Genomic DNA, 20,641 nt, shown 5'->3' with positions numbered 1-20,641 from the left:
ACATCTCCTTGGAAGCCTGAATGCAGTTTCAAAGGATGGGATAAAAGTGTATTTACAGAGGAATGGGGAATTCCATGACAGAAAAACAGTCCCTGGGTGATAAAAGAGGAAGTGGAAATTCCTAAGGCAGAAAGAATCATGAGTGTACCACACAGGTTCTACAGCACCATTTATCATCCTGCACCTACGTTGTTTCTACAATGGCAGGATGTTTGGTGGGAACTTGAACATGAGCCAATAGAAATGGTATCCACCTTTTTTTTTTTTTTTTTTTTTTTCTGGACAAGGAACAGTTTATTCTCACAGCTGAGCAAAGGATGAGGCCCAGCCCTGATAGCAGAGGCAGCCCCCTCCCAGCCCCAGCCCTGCAGGTGGGCTGGCCGGGTTGGGAGCGAGGGTGACAGCCCGCCTGCCATGGGAGTGGGGCTTGTCATGGAGCAGCAGTGGGCAGCAGCAGCAGGTCATAAAGGGAGACAGGAAGTGTTCGTTGGGCTGGCTGATTCCCACCCACCATGGATGGTGCTTGCTGAGGGCCTGGGTGGGAGGGTGGGGAAGCAGACTGCAAGGTCGGGGCACCTGGCGTGGCTCAGTCGGCCATGAAGATGAGGTGGGAAAGGTCATCCAGGAGCCAGTCGATGCAGCCCTGGATGCGCCAGTGATGGCTGCAGACGGAGTCCAGCTCCAGGGCCTCTCGAGTGGCGTTAGAAGACAGTGCTCCAGGCAGGTCCTGCCTGTTAGCCAAGATGAGGGTGCCTCCAGCCAGGGGCTCCTGCTAGCAGTCCTACATGCACCGGCAGTCGGTGCTGCCCACCACCCAGACAAGAACTACTGTTCTCAGAGTACTTCTGCCAGTAGGACCACAGGGACTCCTGCTCAACATCCCAGATGTTCAGCTTGAATCCCCGGTGCTCCAGGGTATTGATGCTGAAGCCAAGTGTCTGGGAGGTGGTGTCGATGTCCTTCCTGCTGAACTTCTTTTTTTAAATATATATTTTATTGATTTTTTACAGAGAGGAAGGGAGAGGGACAGAGTGTTAGAAACATCGATCAGCTACCTCCTGCACACCCCCTACTGGGGATGTGCCTGCAACCAAGGTACATGCCATTGACCGGAATCGAACCTGGGACCCTTCAGTCTGCAGGCCGACGCTCTATCCACTGAGCCAAACTGGTCAGGGCTGAACTTCTTGAAGATAGTTGTTTTGCCAGCGTTGTCCAGGCTGAGCATGAGCAATTGAAGCTCCCACTCTTTCTGCTTCATATTCTTCAAGATGTCAGGTTCGTGGTCCCCAGAGCCCCCTCCCAGCTGCCATTTCTTCCATCTTTTGACATTAAAGTGGGAGAGATGGTAAAAGCAGGGGCAAGGCCCTCACGACTTCCACAAGCCGACTTCTCCCACCGGCCTTACAACCTCACTACACTGGTATTGTGGTCACACCAAACTACTCATGGCCTCCTGACCTGGCTCTGCACTTTCAGGCCCTTACCTTTGCCAACTCTCCTCTCTGCCTGGACTTCCTTTCTCTTCCTTCATCCCTTAGTAAAACCTAGTTATTATTATTATTTTTTTAATTTATTTTTTTAAATATTTTATTGATTTTTTACAGAGAGTAAGGGAGAGGGATAGAGAGTTAGAAACATCGATCAGCTGCTCCTGCACACCTCCCACTGGGGATGCGCCCGCAACCAAGGCACATGCCCTTGACCGGAATCGAACCTGGGACTTTTCAGTCTGCAGGCCGACACTCTATCCACTGAACCAAACCAGTCAGGGCGAAACCTAGTTATTATTAAAGCCCAAGTCAAACATCTCAGCTCTGGGATGCCTTCCCCAAATGGCAGAATTAATTGTTCCTTTCTTTGTTCCCATAAAATCAGCTCATTCCAAATGCCAGGCATTCGTGGGGAGCTCTGAAGGGCAGGGACCCTCTCCTATTCTTCATTGCCAGCATCACACAGTAGGTCTCAATGATTATGTATCTGATAGCTTTGAGATCTTAATCCTCATCCCTTAAAGGACACTAACAGCACAGTCAACAGGATGGTAGGACACCTTTTCCATGTTAAGATATGTCATCAAGAATGTTGTGTGAGTATAACAAAAAGGAACATCAAAATGCATATAACAGAGAAGGTCCACGAACAGCACTGGATTCTACCTTCTTTCCTTCCCCAGGAATCTCTCAAACTAATGAAGGTGGCTCTGTCCAGACTTGTCGGGCCACAGATTTCCCTCAGATTTTTGTTTTCTTCCAGATCTGAGTGTATGGAAAAAATCTTGTAATTTCCTTATAGGCCGAGTTATAATTCTGTAGGCTGGTTAGCAGTGAGGAAACCTCAACCTATAAAGAGCCTAACAATCCAGTTGTTCCATTTGTTACTCTAATGGCCAATCGGTGTTTATTACCAAGGCACAATGGCATTTTAGGAACAACACCAAGACGCCTCTCAGAGACTCTCCCTATATCTTCCCTCCCAGTTTCAGGATCAGGATCAGTAGTATCAAATTCTCAATAGCTTTTAAAGTCACTCTGGCTTCTAGCAGGTACTGATGTAATGTAAGTACACGCTACTAACAAACTGCATGTGCTTTGTATCTGACCCTCTGAGCTGCCTCTAAAGTGAACTTGTTAAAAATGTAGAGCAGTGCACTCAGCAGGCACTGCCAGTGCCTACCAGTGTCCCCTCAGCTCCCACGCCGGTACATGCAGCAAGCACCCAGGCCCTCCACCTGCAGACCCTCTACCTGCAGGAGCACACCTTAAGGGCTGGCCTCAAGAGCAGGCGTCAGTCAATGGCAGATGTGAGTTGGAGGAGACATACCCCAGCTTGTCAGCTCCTCAGAGGGGATGATTCTGAAGGCTGTTTCCTGGAATTCACCAGGGACCGAGCAACCCGTTCATACACATCCCTTCACTGGCTCTCTTCTCTCCATATCCCATATCCCTATTCCCTCAATGCTTGCCAGGCTTACCTCCCTAATCACTACTTGTGCTTAGATCCTTATCATAGAATCTGTTTGTGGGGGAATACCAGTCTAGGAAAAGTACCAACAGTAAAACCACTTTCATTGATAAGGGAAGGCAGACCCATGGGGACACCCATATTCAGGTGTAGTAAACATCCACAGTAAATAAAACACCGTCACAGCATATTCATGCGGAAGAACCTTTCTGTGTCACAGTCATAATGAGCCTGAAAGGCTCAGGAAGCAAACTGAGCTGTCTTAAATCTCTGGGAGTTAGTGTGTTATATGTGTTCTAAAAATGGATTGAATTTCATTGGCTGTTTCCAACTTCCATGGTCTTAAATTTCCCTTTATTCTTCCCAGCACCATATTTCCCATACACCCTGAAAAAATGTACCCCTGGGGAAGGATATTTCGCAATCTTAATAAAGTCTTTCAATCCTTGGGAGACAATTCACCATATTTTCATTCTCAAAAATATTAATTCTACTCCCTGAAAGAATCTTATGAAAATATTTGTATTCCTTGCCTGAGTTCCCTGGGAGGTGAAGTTGAAAAGCTAGCTAATAAAGAATAATTCTAGCCGGGAGGAGGAACGGGTTCATTTTGGGGCACACTGCATTAGAAGTGCCAGTGGGACAGCAGGGGAAGACCCCCACTGGGCGGTTGGCTGTGTGGGTCTACAGCCTGGGAGAGAGTTTGGTCTGGGGAGGTCTGTCCTGTGGGTGGCAGCTGGAGTCCCGGAGTGGACTAGATAACTTGGAGAAGGCAAGGAGGTGAAGGAGAAGGGGGTCAAGGAAACAATGACTAAGAGGCAGGCAAGAAAAATCAGCCAAGCAGTCTGACAAGAAACCTTAGAAGAGAAACAGGTAAGAATCACTTCATGGGGTCAATGAACACTTTATTATGAGCCAGCATGTTGTGCTTAGTATTAGTATTCTGTCAATAGGAGTTATATCATGTCTGCCCTGGACATGCAAAGGGGAAATAGAAGCACTAGGGCAGGATGCAGGGTGAGATCATAAATCAGTTGTTATAAATGACAATTTCACCTGAAAAGGAGGACATAAACAATCACAAAAGAGAAAATATAAATGGCTATTCTACTTATGAAAAGCATTCAATTTCATTAGTAACAAAAACAGTAAGAATTAAAATGAGATGCCATTCTCACTTCCCAAATTGTCAAAGATTTAAGGATCCAATGATCCTTAGGGTGGGATAAAACAAAACTCTCTCAGACTGCCAATGGGAGTCCAACTTGCCTAGATATACAGTATTTTAAAAACGGAACGGATGTCGGTAAAAGGATATTCAAAGTTTATATTTAATGGCTTAAAATAAATCAAAAAGCAACTTGTCAAAAATAGAAGGTTAAAATGATTTAAATATGTACCATAAGATAGAATATCCAACCATCAAAAAGCTTTTTTATTGAACAAGAAACTTGTAAAGATATGGAGAAATTTCATAATACCATATTAAACAAAACAAAAAAATAACTGAACATAAAATTTCATACAGACTAAGCGCTCAACTATGTGAAGAAAAGAATGCACACCTGGGGGCAAGTGAAAAACCATCTTTGCTTTGAGATGTGCAGATGTAAATACTGCAAGCATGGAAGAGAATATACAGCAGCTAAAGAAAAGTGTAACTCCTAGGGGTTTGCCCCAGTGGCTTTCTCTGCAACTACCCTCTTAGCAAAATGCCTGACAATTTCTAGAAGAGACTTAAATGAACCTGATGTGGTTGTAAATGGCCAATAAACTAGTTACCCTGGCCTTGAATAATGAGACAGAGTCCAAGAAAGCAGCTGACCACCAGGTTGACTGTCTTCCCAACCCATAGCCACTCCATGAATATAAGGGAGATAGAGGGAATGAACTGAATCGCAACTGAGTCAGGGATACAGTTTGAAAATGAAGCAAGAAGGGAGCAATGTGGTGGTGAGGAAACAAGAAAGAAACCAGCTCTTTCAGATTAGTCACACTAGATGTCTAAAGTGGATTTTCAGTCCTATTTGCCTTCATTACTTGAAAGAGATGACCTAAGCTGTGAGTTAATGACAGGAAGTGTCCATTTCCTAACACAACTTGGCTGTGTGCATAGAATAATTTGGATCAAAATCAGGTACATTTCCAAGTCCATCTGAGCTTGCCAAGTAGCTCTAAGAGTTTCTCATAGGCTGTTCTGGGCTGGTAACGTAAGGTACAGATATGGGGGACCAACCCTATCTTTACAGGTTGCATGGGACCCTCGCCCTGTAACTAGTGGTTGCCCCTAGCATGAGAGTACAAGATAGGGAAAAGATTACACAAACTTTATTTTGGTTATTGAATTAATCCAAAAGGGAATGCAGATAAAATCAATATTTAGTTCAGAAGAAGTCAGTTTATGCAAGGAAATCATGATGAAATTTCAAAGAGCAGAGAGGGTGTTTATGGGAGAAGGATCTTGGAACTTTTGATCTTTGTTTGGTGGTAAGCAGGACTGCCATGGTTTGGCAGGGGAAGTAAAAGGGGATACAAAATAAAACTGTACACAGGTATTATTTACCTATATGAACAAGCATCGTATAAAAGCACTAGAGGCCCGATGCACAAAATTTGTGCGCAGTCCGGGAGCCCTCGGGGGATGTCCGACTGACGACTTAGGCCTAAGCCCACAGTCAAACATCCTTAGCACTGCCATGGAGGCTCCCGCCACCGCCGCTGCGCTGGCCAGCCGTGAGCCTGGCTTCTGACCTAGTGGCGCTCCCCCTGTGGGAGTGTACTGACCACAGGGGGCAGCTCCTGCATTGAGTGTCTTCCCCCTGGTGGTCAGTGCATGTCATAGCAACTGGTCATTCTGCCATTTGGTCTATTTGCATATTAGCCTTTATTATATAGGACTAGAGGCCCAGTGCGTGAAATCGCGTGAGACTCAGAGTCCTGCCCATCGCCACTGTGGGACCCAGAGTCCCTCCCACTGCCACCGTGGGACCCATCGGTGCACCTCCTGGTGACCGGTCGTTTGGGCGTTACGGCGTTATGGCCACTGGCCTTTTATAATATAGATAAGTACACTTTACAGTGACAATGAGGGAAACACCTCCATTCCATCCCAGTGCATATTCAGTCAGCCAAGGTCAGTTCATCTCCTCCCTTTCAAACAGCAATTTAAAGTGGATCATTAAAGTAACAAGCTGTCTACGGAAGGATCAAGGGCATTTCTTCATGTAGACAGAATGACAAGAGGAGTGTCAATTGGTATTCCAAATCCACCTGCTGCAGGATTTGTGTAAAGCCTTTTTCACAGACTTTGGCATTTGATCAAAACAAAACTGTGGTTACTGATGTGAAATCCAGAATGTCCTATGGACCAATCCCATTGAACGGAGGACTGGAATCCCCTGTGGAGTAATCCCTCAGAGCACCAGAATTCACAGGAAGATGGACTCTGGCCACATCAGCATGGAGAAGAGTTCCTTTCCAAGTAGGGGAGTGTTCATTCTTCTTAACCCACCCCCCCTCCCCAAGACAAATGATTTCTCCCACTTCTCAAAAGAACAAAAGCCAGTACATGAGAATTCTCTTAACATCCATTCCTTGTACTTTAAGCTTGTCTATGGCAATCCCACCCTTCCTCTGCCGAGCTGCCCAGCTCTTGTCCAAAGCTAACCCATGGGCACTGCCCCTGGGACTGAGCTTCATCAGTTAGCTGCAGCCCGGCCCACCTGCCCCCCCAGCCCGCATTGTTTCTTGCCAATGACACCTTCCTACCTGGTCTCCTGGTCAATATGCCACTTGTGGTGCCTTCTTTTTTAAAAAAAAAATATATTTTATTGATTTTTATAGAGAGGAAGGGAGAGGGATAGAGAGTCAGAAACATTGATGAGAGAGAAACATCAATGAGCTGCCTCCTGCACACCTCCTACTGGAGATGTGCCTGCAACCCAAGTACATGCCCTTGACCGGAATCGAACCTGGGACCTTTCAGTCTGCAGGCCGATGCTCTATCCACTGAGCCAAACCGGTTAGGGCTTGTGGTGCCTTCTTAATGTTCAACTTTACTTCTTTGCTTAAAAGAATTTTCATGGCTTCCCAAATTATAAACGGGTCATACTTCCAAAACTCCTTAACAAATTGGGAGTTATACTTAAGTTCATACTCCTCCATTTGACCATTTACTGGGCACATATGTGTCAGGCACTGTGCTGGGCAACCTACAATGTGCCTGAAGTAGAGGTCTCTTCAAAGACTGTTACAGAAACGGCCCTAGCCAGTTTGACTCAGTGGATAGAGTATCGGCCTACAGACCAAAAGTTCCTGGGTTCAATTCTGGTCAAGGGCACATACCTCGGTCACAGGCTCCTACCCAGCCCGGGCCCTGGTCGGGGCTCATGCAGGAGACAACCAATTGATGTGTTTCTCTCACATCGATGTTTCTCACTGTCTTTCCTTCTCTTTCTACTCTCCCTAAAAAATCTATGGAAAAATATCCTCAGGTGAGGAGTAACAGAAATGTTATAGAACCAGCTATACAGCCTAACCATCACTTATCCTTTATCCATTCACCCGATACTCACTGAGCACCACACATTGTACTGGGCACCAAGGATGTAACAAAAGACTCAGAACAGCCCCCAGGAAGTTTAGGGTCTCCCAAGGGGAGCAACTTTCCATAGAAAGAGAACACTCCTGCTGGGAGCATCTTCCATACGCTTCTGTCAGGTAAGCCCAGGTCTAGCCAGAACTTCTTTCCAGAAAAAAGACAAGCTGTCAACCTGGGAGTAACAACAGTGGGAACAGAACTGCATTCCCTTAAGCTTTTAGTATATGCGATTACTTTGATTTGCTTTTTTAAAATCTTGAAAAACCACTGTCTTATTTCTATTCTATTTTTACCAGTTTCCTATCCAGAGACCACATATTTGACTCAATTTTCCCCCAGTAAAAGGGGGAAGGCTGTTACACCCTGTCTTATTAAGTGCTTCCCCTCTCCAATTATCTTCTTCCAAGATGCTAGTGGAAATGGATTCTATACCCTAAAACTGGCATTTAAAAACCTCGATGTTATTAACAGCCAAACTATATGCAAGGAAAAGCCGTATTTATTGAGATTCACTAGGTACTACTTCTGTATGCCCCATTCTACACACAGTATGTCATTTAATCTCACAACACCCCTGTGAGACAGGTGAGAGCCAGAGAGGGTGTTAGTAACTTGTTCAAGGCCATACACCTAAACTATAAGGTAAAGATCTGGGATTCAAGCCCAGGAAGTTTTGATTACATTTTTTTAAAGTCTGCCCATTAGAAGCTCCCTAATATCAACACACACCCTAAATTCATGATTTTCAAAGGCTACTCCCAATTTTCACGGAGTAGGCAGGCAGAACAGAGTAGGTGTTGCCTTGTCACCTTGCCACTTTACCAGTGAGGGCACAGGCGCCTGGCAGGGCAGTTCCTCCAACCCGTCCCGGTCCAGTGTTCCTTCCAAGATCCCCAGGATCAGGGAGCAGACAGGGAGTACTTTGTTGTCTACTGTGTACCACACACATTGCCCTCGTTGCCTCGTTCAATCTTCCAAACCACTTTGGGAGGAAGTGGCATCCACATGTAAAGAGATGGGAGTTCCATCAGGTAGAGAAACACAGCCAGCGCGCACCACAGCTGGGATCCCGGCCCAGGTCTGAGTCCAGCGGAGGCGGGGCCACAGCCTGGGACTGCCTGACAGTGAGGCTCTCCCCCAACCGCAATACGAGAAACCTTCCACCAGTTGATAGCATGTGAGTGACTGTGTGTAACAGAAGGTAAGGTCAGATTTCTCTGTAATTCAGACGCTGTAAATTCAGAATGGCCGTGCTGTGTCTGTCTGACTTGGTCAAGTTTTATTGTACTTGTCTGGGATGAATTCACAGTCAAAACTAAAAAAGACCCCGAGAAGGCTGGTTTTATCTGGTTAAATCCTCAGAGATGGGGATTTCAAGGGTGACTATGATGCAGCTCCTGAAGGCACTGCAGCAAGGAATTGGCTGTTCCCAGAGCTGGATAAACAGGCCAGCCTGGCAGCAATCCAGGGCGACAACCACAATGGAGGACTAAATCATCATTGGGAAAAATCGGAAATAGGAAGCCACTAACTCAGGGGTGAACATGCCACTCCTTACATAAGGGGAGAGATGGCAGACAGTGCCTCCCAGTAGAAATAAACACACCCCTCACCAGGACACCCCCCACCAGGACACCCCTCACCAGTACAGACCTGTTTCTGTTTAAGACTGTTTTCGCTCGTAGAACTGACTGAGGAAAAAACAGGCCTCGCTACCAACCCCAACGTCACCTGGCTGACAGGCACCTGAAATTCTGGATCTGAACCATGCATGACAGTGTTATTAGCCGAATTTTAGACAGGTTTATGAGCACCTGGTTCAGTAAAACATGCAATAAATCCTTATTTTCAACATATAGGAAAAGGTATATGTATTTTTAATTAGTAGCTTTATTAATGGAAAATCAGTTTCTTCCACTGCCACTAAATAAATAGGGAGCAGATTAAAGATTATCAGTAACGGTGCCAACAATTAACCTTCTCAGGATACCCACCTGACTCAGACCAGCCCTGGGTTTCCCATGATAAAGAACTTAGCTCAAATAATTTCATAACTCACAAGTGTTTACAGTTCCCATAAAACAAAAGAAAACATAAAGAACCAAGTTTCCTAATCTAATCCAAGCAGTTAGAACAATTTAGTAACATTTGAGAAGTCAATAGTTCAATTTATGACAAAACACCATTTCCCCTCCTCCAGAATCTGTAAGCTTAAACAGTCACCTTCCCACAAATGACATGGTGTCTGTGAAGATGCTCTACAGATCCCCTGCACATGGCAGACTCTCCTTCATAGGAGGGTATCCATTGGTCCCAAATCCATACCTCAAGCTGGCTCCCTTGGCCTGAGCTATATCCTCAAGTTCATAATGAGACCACTACAGGTTGAACAAGACTTGCTTTTCTTGAATGCATGCTCAGCCCCCACTAATATTTCCCAAAAGTGGCCTTTATAAATTAAAATCCATAGAGTTAATCATAAATCACCTGTTAGTCAACTGTTTTCAACTTTTATTTAGGCAATTCCTGTACCTGAGTGGACACTCAGTAATAAAAGGGGTAATCTGAACTGGCCATCTCTACTTCCCCTTTCAGAGAGAAATGATAAACAGTGAAATGGTCCACAGAGAAGCTCAAAAGGAAAGACAACTTAGTCAGCTAGGTGCATTATAAAGAGCCCCGAAACTGGTTTTTATGAATAGTAACAGAACAGATCATGTTAGAACTGAAGCATGGAAATTATAGCATTAAACTTAATACCACTTTGAAACTTTACAGGGTCCTTTACAACATTCGTGTATGACCATCAAGTGGTGTTTCAATCTAACCCCCCTCACCCCTCCCCCCCCCCAAAAATAACCTAGTGTTTACCATTCATGGCCCCAAAGTTTGAAACACTGCACCTCTTTCAAGTAAGTTGCTACCAACCTGGAAAGCATTTCCAAAGACTCACTGACAATAAGGGCATCTGATTTCATTTACTTACCTAGTGTATCTGCAGGAATGCCAGGAACTCGCAATGAACAATTTCAGAAAAATGCCACCTGGAGAAACAAATTGAACAACATGCTGGATTATAAAACAACACAAAGAAGACATTGTGCAATTTTATGGCTCATTAAAATATGTAATGTTTCGAATACTGGTTCCCAAGCAGCATATCCTTCAACTTGCGTTAGAACATAGCCACCGGGAGCACTGACCACCAACACAGGGTCCAAACCACTGATGAGCCAGAAAAACTCAGAGGCAGTGGGGGAGGTGCAGCCCAAGAGCATGCACTGAGGATGCCCTTCCTTTCCCCTCACGAAGGCACCTGCTTGGAAATGCAACTTGTGTCCCTGAGGGCACTTTATAACCACCGTAAGGATCAAATACTCCAGAAACAAATTAAGGAATGAAATATGACATTGTGAATGAGGAATATCCTGGCAGTACTTTATATCCTTTTCTGTTACTCTGTTAACTTTTTAAAAATTTTTTATTTATTGATTTCAAAGAGAGGGAGGTAGAGAGAGGGAAGGAGAGAGGGGGAGAGAGAGAGAGATTGATTGATTTGTGATTTCACTTATGCATTCATTGGTTGATTCTTGTCTGTGTCCTGACCAGGGATGGAACTGCAAACTTGGCGTATCAGGACGATGCTCTAACCATCTGAACTACGTGGCCAGAGCGCTTTAACTTTTTTAAAAGCTAAATTCATAAAGATGTTAAAACTGGAGAAATGAAAAAAAATGGTCATTAAAACTCTTAACACAGTAAACAGGGGAACAAAGATGTTAGAATTTATAGAATGATTAGTCTATTCAAAAATCAAGTATTTCTTTCCTTTTGGTGTTCTCAGAGTCTTCAGGTAACCTCTAAAAGTAAACCTCTACATTCACAAACAGAGAATCCCAAAATGTCTGTTCAGAATTGCTTGGAAATATTCAACAGAAATGGAACAAGTTCCTAACATAAAATATCACAGTTAACCATTTGTTGGAACTCTGTAGTGCACCCAGGAATGCATGGCATCAGACTGTAACCTTCCAGACAGGCAGTACCACTGACACAGGAGGAAGCTGATGTTGAAAGAAGCAGAGAACCTTGCCCCGTACCACACAGATCCAGGATCTCCAACTAGCACTCCTTTCCCTGCCAGGTGGCCCCCTGAAAGCACCCCTTCACAATACAGTCTCTTCATTGCCTCCCAGACAGAAACATGACAGTCCTTCATGAAAAACTATGGAAAAGAAATTGACCAGCAGATAAAAATTAACTTGTGCTTTTTACATGTTTCAAAGTAATTTCTTCATTTCAAAATGATTAGCCTAATCATGTTACTTGGGACTATAATGGAATATAGCATATGAGTAAAACTTTAGAAATAAAGGGTTTAGGGTTCAAGAAATATATTAAAAAGACAATTAAGAATGAAGAGATATTTTTAGCTCCATCCAAGATGGATCAAACAGAAAACATTCAACAGTCTCAATTCTATTGATAAACAGGAAAACAGGAAAAGGCCATATGCCCATTTTTTATAATCAAACTTTCAAAAATACCCATCATCAAACTTTGATGATGAAAGTCTACACTTCTAACCAGATAACTAGTTTAGCAGCAGCAGCAGTGTTCATCCAAACTGGACCTGAGGTTAAAAAGCCAGCACTGGGCTCAAAGTCTCCTCTATCTACAGAAACTATTTTAGTTCAGTAACCGACTTGAAGATACTGGACAATCATCACTGGGTTTCACTTTATAAAAAAATAAGTATAAAAAGAATTCTGAACTCATTACTGTAGTACCTTTTTTATAATAGCTTAGGGGAGATGTGATTTTTTAAAACATGGTTCTTAATAAGTTAATTACTAGTTAAATTCTAAGCATTTCCCACAATTTAACTTTATCCCTTTAGGGAAAGTCATGGGACATCATGATCAGTATTTTTATCTAGAAGTGGCTTCTGGGAAATAAGTCACTAGGATTATTATGAGTGGGTCTGCTATAAATGGAGTTCTTGATCAACGTTTCAGTACCACTAAACATTACATGGCTCAAAAAATATTCCAACTCATACAGCTCAAAAGCAAAGAGAAGATTTTTAAACTCCTTGTTGTTACATACAACACAAGCCAAGCTCTAGACAGTTAAGGCATATCTCAAGACACTAATAGTAACAGAGAAGGCGGGGTCAGATGCTGCTCCCCACCTACTGCTGTCCAAACTCACACTGCTGGTTAAAAGTACTTGGGAATAAATTTCGGTATCATGATTAAGCTTTTCAGACAACAAAGTTATATCTTGGGAAACCACCAAAGTAATAAAAAAAAAATAATAAAACCTGCCAATTCTATGATTGGGTTTGGTTATTAAATAGGTTGTTACAATCATAACAATTTTTATTTTTAAAATATATTATTTCAAAAAAAATATAGTAGACTAAACATATACTAAGTCACAGAGCCCTCAAAATTTCATAGAACAATAGCAATTGCATTAGGCATGAACTCTCAGGCACTGTTCTATGTACTTGATGGGAATGAACCCACTTACTTTCCAAAAAAACTAGCTAGTATTATCCCCAAATTAAAGATAAAGTAGCAGGCACAGAGACATTTAAAGAACTTTCCAGAAGTTAGATGGCTGCAAGTAAATGAAGATTTGAATCCATATACACTGTCACATTTAATCCTAACAACTATATAATAGAGGCAGGGCAGAAAAATGTTCCCCAGTTTAATTTGAGGAAAACTAATTCTGAGGAGTAAAGACTGATTTCCACAAAGTCACACTGCTAGACAGCAAGATGGTCAGGAACAGAACCCGGGGCATCTAACAACAGGCCAGTGCTGCTTTGTTGTTTGCTTGTGTTTATTTTAAATTCTTTAATCAATATGCAACCAATTTAGAGAGTGGGTCCTGCCTTTCATCTCTGATGAGACACTTCAGGGTCCTCCCGTGGCCTGTGGCAACTATAAGAACCTCAGTGTCACGCACACAAAGGCACTGTCATGCTGCCCTATCACCATTTTTCCATTTCTCTATGTGCAATGAATGTTCTTCCCTTACTGGTTGTTAAACACATGGGAGCTTATAAAAATTAGAAATATTTTTATCAATATTTTGTCTTCATTTTTATAGCTCTGTAGTCTACTTGGCCATTTAAATTATTCATAGCCCAATAAATGGAGGCATTGTTTACTCTTGCAAGTTCTGTATTTTAAATAAAATTAAAATCACCGTTATTTTTGAGTTAAAAATGTTTCCTTCCCATTCATCTCCATTTGAGTCTCATGCCCTTCTGGTCCACTTCCGGAGATCAGGAGGAGAAACAATAGCTGCCTTTAATGCCTAAACACCCACGTGATAGGCACCAGCTCTTATTGAATAGAATTGCCAAAAACAGGAAGCAGAGTTAGTTATAAGACCCCTTTCTCAATGATAACTTTTTATGACTTGAAATACACTGATTTGAATTGTTTCATATTACTCCATAAAACTAGAACCAAGAAGTGTAAATTATCTTGGAAGTTATAAGGATAAATTTCAACTTAACTAAAGAAAGAATGTCCTATTAAACAGAGTCACCCCACCCCCCCCGCCCCAAACAGTGGTCCAGGTTGCCACTAGGGAAGGTGAAGAGGCAGCTGCCCATGATCACAGAAGCTGTAGAAGGGGAAAGTCTTGATAACTGTCCTCCAACATAGAGTCCTTTCAGGCCCCCTGCAATAGTTAGTTCACTACGCCATCTTTGGCAAGCATGGGAATGCCCATGGCAGAGCCATACATGACATTTTCCAATTCACATTCTCATTTGACCCACACTGTGAGGAGATGGGTAGCTGGAGTGGGGGTGAGGACAGACACATCGTTTATTATTTCCATTTTACAGACTAGGAATGTGAACAACTTAAGTGGAATCACACAATTAGTAAATGTTATAATCTGGGCTCCAACCTAGGGCTGCTGATTCCTAAGTCCAGGCTATTGTCAGCGAAATGATGTTGCAACAACCAAGACATCATGGTTTTCAACCATCAAACTTATTCATCAAGGACAGGGACATGAATGAGCCCCCAAAACTTGAAGCATGGAAATAAATACCAAAGGAGATAAGCTAAAAGCAAGATACTGTAAGAGGCCTACTCCTCTCACAAACCACCCCTTCTACCTCACTAAGAAGCACTCTATACGTTCAGTAGACACTCTCTCTAATGCTCCGCTTACGTGTGTCAACTAAACGAGTATCTGTCCAAACCCTGCTTTACGGTGTATGGTCTGTTGATACAATAAATGCTTGAGGAAATTGGTTCCCACTTTAAGGGGAACTGGTGACAGCATAATATGCACAAAGGGCAGTGTCCCATTTCCGCAGCTAAAGTAGAAATTTCTCAAAGACCAGGATGGTAGGGTTTTTATTTTTTATTTATTTTTATTTTTTTTGAAAGTCAATGAAATGCATTGACTCTATTCTGATAACAGGTCCGGGATAACCTCACATTTGAGTCTGACAAGAGGAGTTAACAGAAATGGGTCAGCCATTGAAGGACTGCTGAACCCTGCAAGATTTCCAAGGAAAGACACGAGAGTGTCAAATTTCCCGAAACTGTCTACCACGCAGAGAGAGTGGCAGGCTGCCAGCGCCTGGGCCGTGTTAACTAACCCCTGTGAAATGCTGGGAACCTGAACCTCCACAATGCCTGCCCTGCCACTCAGCCAGAGCGAATGACTGACATTCCAGTTCCCAGAGGCCTCACAGACACTGAGCCAAACGCTGTGCATCACAGAAACTTCCTTTTACTCTTAAGGAAGGAGAAACTACTCGATTCAAATATCGCATCGACACGAAGCAGTTAAAGGGTCAATTTTAAATATCTGGGCACCACAGAATAGCCTACCAATGTGGCAGCAACTAGTCAGACTCATTAAACTGCCTTTTTCAACTCATTCGGTTCGTGTATCAAAACACTGCTATTGTGACACACGTAGCCAGGACCACATTTATTCACATAACTGTTAGCCTTTCCCTGTAAATCTACTGGACCCGAAACTCCTTGAGAATACAACCAACTCTAGCTTCCTCGTCTCTGTATCTGCTGCACTTAGCACAGTGCCCGGTGTGGAGTGGACATTGCATAATTGTTTACTAAATAAACAACTGGATGCCTGCATCAGGACAGTCAAAGGCAGAATATGAGGAAGAGAGGAATGCTGCACTATTACTAGTAAGATGGAGAAAATCATCAAGCAAAGGTGACAGCAAGGATTCCAGAATGAGGAGAAAGCGTAAGAGACAAATGACGGCTCGGCAGGCACGGGAGAAGCCGGGTGATGTCCACCCAGGGGACTCCTCAGTGGGTGTTTCCAAAATGCCAGTGTCTGGACCACCCTCCATGAACTCCTTCCATCCTGAAATATCCTTAAAACATGGACGGTGGAGGAGGGCGACGGGGCAAGTGTGCATAAGAGCCCTCGAGATAATTCTGAGAAACCGTCCTCCAGATGAAAACTGCTCTTAATTCCCTGGCTTTTTAAGGAACTGTGACTACAGATATGTGATCCTTTTGCAAGCCAGGAGCTGCTGTGAATGTGGTCGTGCACCAGCACTGTGTCAGTCTCACAATACCCCACCCCTTGTTTGAGAGCAGGTCGCTTCAGGTGGGCACACGCAGGTCGGTGCAGGCGGACAGGTGAGAGCAGCGAGGCAAACAGGTGGCCGAGAGTAACTTGGACGGGAAGCACTGACAAGCCTTTCCTCTGTTTGACATTTCTTAGCAGCTGGCATTCAAATTCTGGGCATAAACTCTAAGTAGTAACAGACAATGTTTCTGAAAAACAGATGCCAAGATTACAACTAGAAGGAAAGAAAGTACCATGAAGATTTCCAGACAGGGTAAGAGGCACACAGGCAGGCTGAAGCCCACAGGGTGGGGCACAAGTAGGTTTACAGTTGTGAGCATGCAAAACACAGTTTATTCCTGCATGATCATTTATTAGTTATTGTATTCTTTTCCATGGGAACAACTGTAAACCTACTTGTGCCCCACCCTGTATACAGAGCAGTCGAGGCCCTGCTCCCGCCTGGCGTCCATGATAAACCCCCTGCAGCCCAGGCGTGAGCCTGTTGACCTTTATAGCGTCACCTTCACACAGCTGAAGCTTGTTAAAGGCGCAGAGCTGTCACACCATCAAGACAGGCCAACTCACGATTTTGGAAACACTTTTCCTTTAAAGGATTTAAGGAAAGAAACCAGAGAAAGGGAGTCTGCCTCTAAGCAAGGCCAGCTCTAGTGGGGAAATGGAGTGTTTGCTTTCCGAGGTCTGGCTCCCCTATCCAAAATATTGACTGTTTTTGTGCCCTGGTCAGTTTGGCTCAGTGGATAGAGCATCAGCCTGCGAACTGAAGAGTCCTGTTCAAGGGCATGTACCTCGGTTGCAGGCTCAATCCCCAGCCCTGGTCGGGGCGTGTACAGAAGGCAACCAATCGATGTGTCCATCTCACATTGACGTTTCTCTCTCTATCTCTCCCCCTCCCTTCCACTCTCTCTAGAAAGCAACAGAAAAATATCCTTAGGTGAGGTTTAACAAAATAAAAAATTTACCGTTTTCACTAATCTGTCCATTATTCGACCCACCCCAGTCAAAAAATACCCATTGTGCACCCGAGTCCCTGCCAGGCACCAGAGACCCAAACACACAAGGTCTGATATGCTGCTGCCGAGGGAGTGTCCTCTCTAGCCAAGCAGGCTGCTCCCCATCCTAACCCGGCCCTGGCGCCTCTCCCTCCCACACCTCTACTGAGGAAGGGCCTGGTAGCCATCACTCAGGCCACAACGCGCAGGGTCACCGCTATCTCCTCAGGGCGATCTGTATCTTAAGTGTCAGTCTACATCATCAAGGCTTTGAGCTTTCCTAAAACTTTAGCGCTCGTGAGGCAGTGTTACATTTTGGTGACGCAGGGCTGGAGGACAGCTTCCGTTACCATGCAAAGCCCAGAGGCCTGTGTGGTGTCAGCCTGAGTGAGGACAGCCTCTGAATGAATTTCAGAGAGGCAAAACCAGTGCAAACAGGAATGGCACGAGAGCAGTATGGTTAGGCATTTACTACTGTCAGGGAAAAACATTGCAGGAAATTTGTAAAAAAATCTGTATTGTAACAAAACAAAGGTAAACGAACCTTTAATAAAATACCTTCATAAAGCTTATGATAGTGTAAGTGTTGCTCAGTAACGTACAATATATTTATCAATAAAAATAAATCCTAAAAGCGCCTTGGTGGTGGAGCGCTGTAGTAACCCTACTCAGTACAACCGCTCCCCCACAAGGAGGACAAAAGCACAGCATTGCCCTCTAAGCGGGGAGATAGACAGGGGGTACTTACTTCTGACATGTCCTAGAACAACTCTGCTTACCTTAGCAGGGGAATATACTCACCACAAATAAACAGAATGAATTAGGATTAAAGAATAAACACTATTATACATAACAGAAATCTTATCACCGAATCACTGTATTTATAAAGTCTTCCAAATAAACACTAAAACTGAAATAATGCCAACCCTGCACGTGGAGAAAGCCAGAGCTTTCTGGGGCTGAGGGGCCCCGCCACACATTCAGCCCATTCCTAATGAGCGCCCAGGCCACGGCGAACCACCCCCCCCCCCCCCCCCCCCCCCGCCAGCCCAAGCTCCTCCATTTAGGAGAGCCACAGCATGCCCTTCCTCGGTCTAGGTACCCGCGCCCCCCACCCCCCGCCCCCCTGGGTTAGAAGCAAAGACTGAGACCTGCCTTCCCTCCCTCAGGCTTTCAGACATCACAGTCAGGGCCCTTCTCAGTGGCACCACACGGCAACGTTCTTTTTCAAAACATAATGACTGATCTTCCAGCCAGGATGGCCGAGGCTCCTGCAACAGCTCTAGAAGCAGAACCTTGCTGTGACTGTCTTTACAAGCAGAAAAGAAAGACCCAGGATAAGGAGCATCTGGAGAAGGAATGCCCCCGGGGAGGCACCTGGGAAGGAGAGAAAGAGGGGAAACCTGAGGTTCTTTCTCTAATCTTTCCTTCCCCGAGGACAGCACTCAAATCAGGTTAATAGAAGTTGTCCTGTTAGAACACACCTGTCCCCAGCTCACTTGTCCTGGGTTTTGTTGACCACTCCCCATCACAGGCCATGGTTGTGTGCTCCCCCCTTGTGTGGCTTTCACCCCAAATCTAATGCTCAATGTGGAGGCCCCAGGGCTTCCGCCCATCCCGTCCCCATTTGCCTCTATAACCTCCCCACTCCACACATGAAACTCTGCTCAAGACCCAACTCAAGTGCCATCTTCCAGGAAGCCTTCTGGAAACTTACTCTTGCCTTTGCCCTCCTCCCATCCCTCCCTTCTCTGAGCTCAGGCAGAGCTCTGGGCATGGCCTCGGTCACACCCAGCTCCATCCATCTGCTGGCTAATGTTTACAAAGTGCAGCTCGAGCATCATTACAAAAATGGCCATGACTCAGTCCTTGACTAAGAAGGGCTAGGCAGGCCCTCCTCAAATCATAGATATTCATATGGCTTGTCCCCTCACTTCATTCAAGTCTCTGTTCAAATGCCAGCTCCTTCCTGATCGCCTTAGGTAAAAACAAAACAAAACAAACAAACAAACAAACAAAAAAACACAGTGCACATCCTCCAGGTCTCCAGCTCCATCCGCCATCCTTACCCTGGTTTATTTTCTCCATAGCTCTAACTACTGTCTGAGAGCCATCCACAAAGATAGATGGACAGGGGGCTGCAGACATATCTAGATACAGATTTTTAAGTTAGTTGTTTGTCCACTAAAATGTAAACACCATTAAGGCAAGGCCTTTAATATGTTTTAGTCTATGCTGTACTGCCCCCTAATATCTGGAATAGTGCCTGGGACAGAGTGAGTTCTCAGTAAGTGTCAGTTGACGAATACATGTGTGGGCAGATGATAATGTCCCAACCAAGACAGGAAACTGGGTGCAGCGGGGAGGAGTGGATGCGGGAGATCAGGTGAGGGTAGAAAGACAAATTTTCTCATTGAGACTTTTTAAGTTTGAAGTACCTTGTTGGGCAACCAGGTCGGGGGGATTTCAGTGAGGAACTGGTCAGGAACCAAGGAAAGGAGTTTAGAGCAGGCGATATAATTTGGGAAATGATCAGCATATGGGAGGTGACTGAAGCCACGGGTATGGGTGAGATTACCCCTGAAAAGCATGTTATATAAATAAGGGAAGAGCTGGCTATTGTCTAATAAAGAAGTAATAGTACTGCCTTGTAGGGATGTGTATTAAAGGAGCCTGTGTATTGAAATATCTGATCTCTCTCTCTCTTCAAGGCTTAGCCAAACTACTCTAGACAGCAAGAGCTTGATAAATACTTACTGTATATATGAACATCTTTTAATACTAAGAAAGATCATTTTTAGTGCCATCCTATCCTCACAGCATTTGGGCACAGCATGGATTCAAGAATAGTACATTCACCTTAGGGAAGAACACTTAAAAAACATTTTAATAATGTACTAATGTCTTTAACCTGAAGTCAAAACTTCTGGGTAAGGGTAATGCCTTACTAGGCTGTGTTTTCCTTTTGCAGGACTCTGAGTTACTCTAGCCTAATCAAAGATTACGAGACACTCCGGCATTTATACAGCATGAAATAATTCTGTCTTACTTTTTATTATCTAGTGGGGGGGAAGAAAACAAGCAGGAACACAAGTACTCATTCCTACAATGTCCATGAACATGCGTGTTTACCATGGCGCAAGCGCTGTAGTTACAGTTTTAAAACTTAAATCCACAAGGAGAAAATCTTCCTGGCACAGACTAAAAAGTAGTGACAAATATGGCAATTGAGCTCAACTCAAAGGCTGAGTTAAATGTAATGGTCCAATTTCAAGATCGAAAAAAAAAAAGTCACTGATTGTCTTAGGCGGTTTGCTTTTAAGTTTGTGACTAACTGTAGCTTAACTAAAAATAACCACCCAAGTCAATGATGGAGAAACCGACGTCACTCTGAGTGCCCCCTTAGGAGCTGTTCCAGGAGGCGAAGGTTCAGCACTACCCAACCCCTGAAGCAACGGGG

At 44.2% G+C, this 20,641-nt stretch overlaps 1 protein-coding gene and 1 pseudogene across 2 annotated transcripts in view; both read right to left on the bottom strand.

Moving 5' to 3' along the window:
• The window catches only part of LHFPL2 (LHFPL tetraspan subfamily member 2), a 148,378-nt gene that overhangs the window by 68,831 nt on the left and 58,906 nt on the right, over nucleotides 1–20,641 (bottom strand). The window contains exon 3 of the mRNA XM_080679523.1: nucleotides 10,551–10,608. The gene's annotated coding sequence lies outside the window, so the exon portion shown is untranslated. The remainder of the gene's footprint in view (nucleotides 1–10,550; nucleotides 10,609–20,641) is intronic.
• Nucleotides 587–1,332, bottom strand: LOC308252760 (ADP-ribosylation factor-like protein 2; annotated as a pseudogene). The gene is made up of 2 exons: nucleotides 1,160–1,332; nucleotides 587–959 (listed from the first exon to the last, which is right to left on the bottom strand). The product of its transcript is annotated as an ADP-ribosylation factor-like protein 2 (transcript).

Source organism: Plecotus auritus (genome assembly GCF_963455305.1).
Source record: "Plecotus auritus genome assembly, chromosome: 7".
Taxonomy (NCBI): domain Eukaryota; kingdom Metazoa; phylum Chordata; class Mammalia; order Chiroptera; family Vespertilionidae; genus Plecotus; species Plecotus auritus.
Note: the sequence above shows the minus strand (reverse complement) of the source record. Positions and strands in the feature narration are given on the sequence as shown.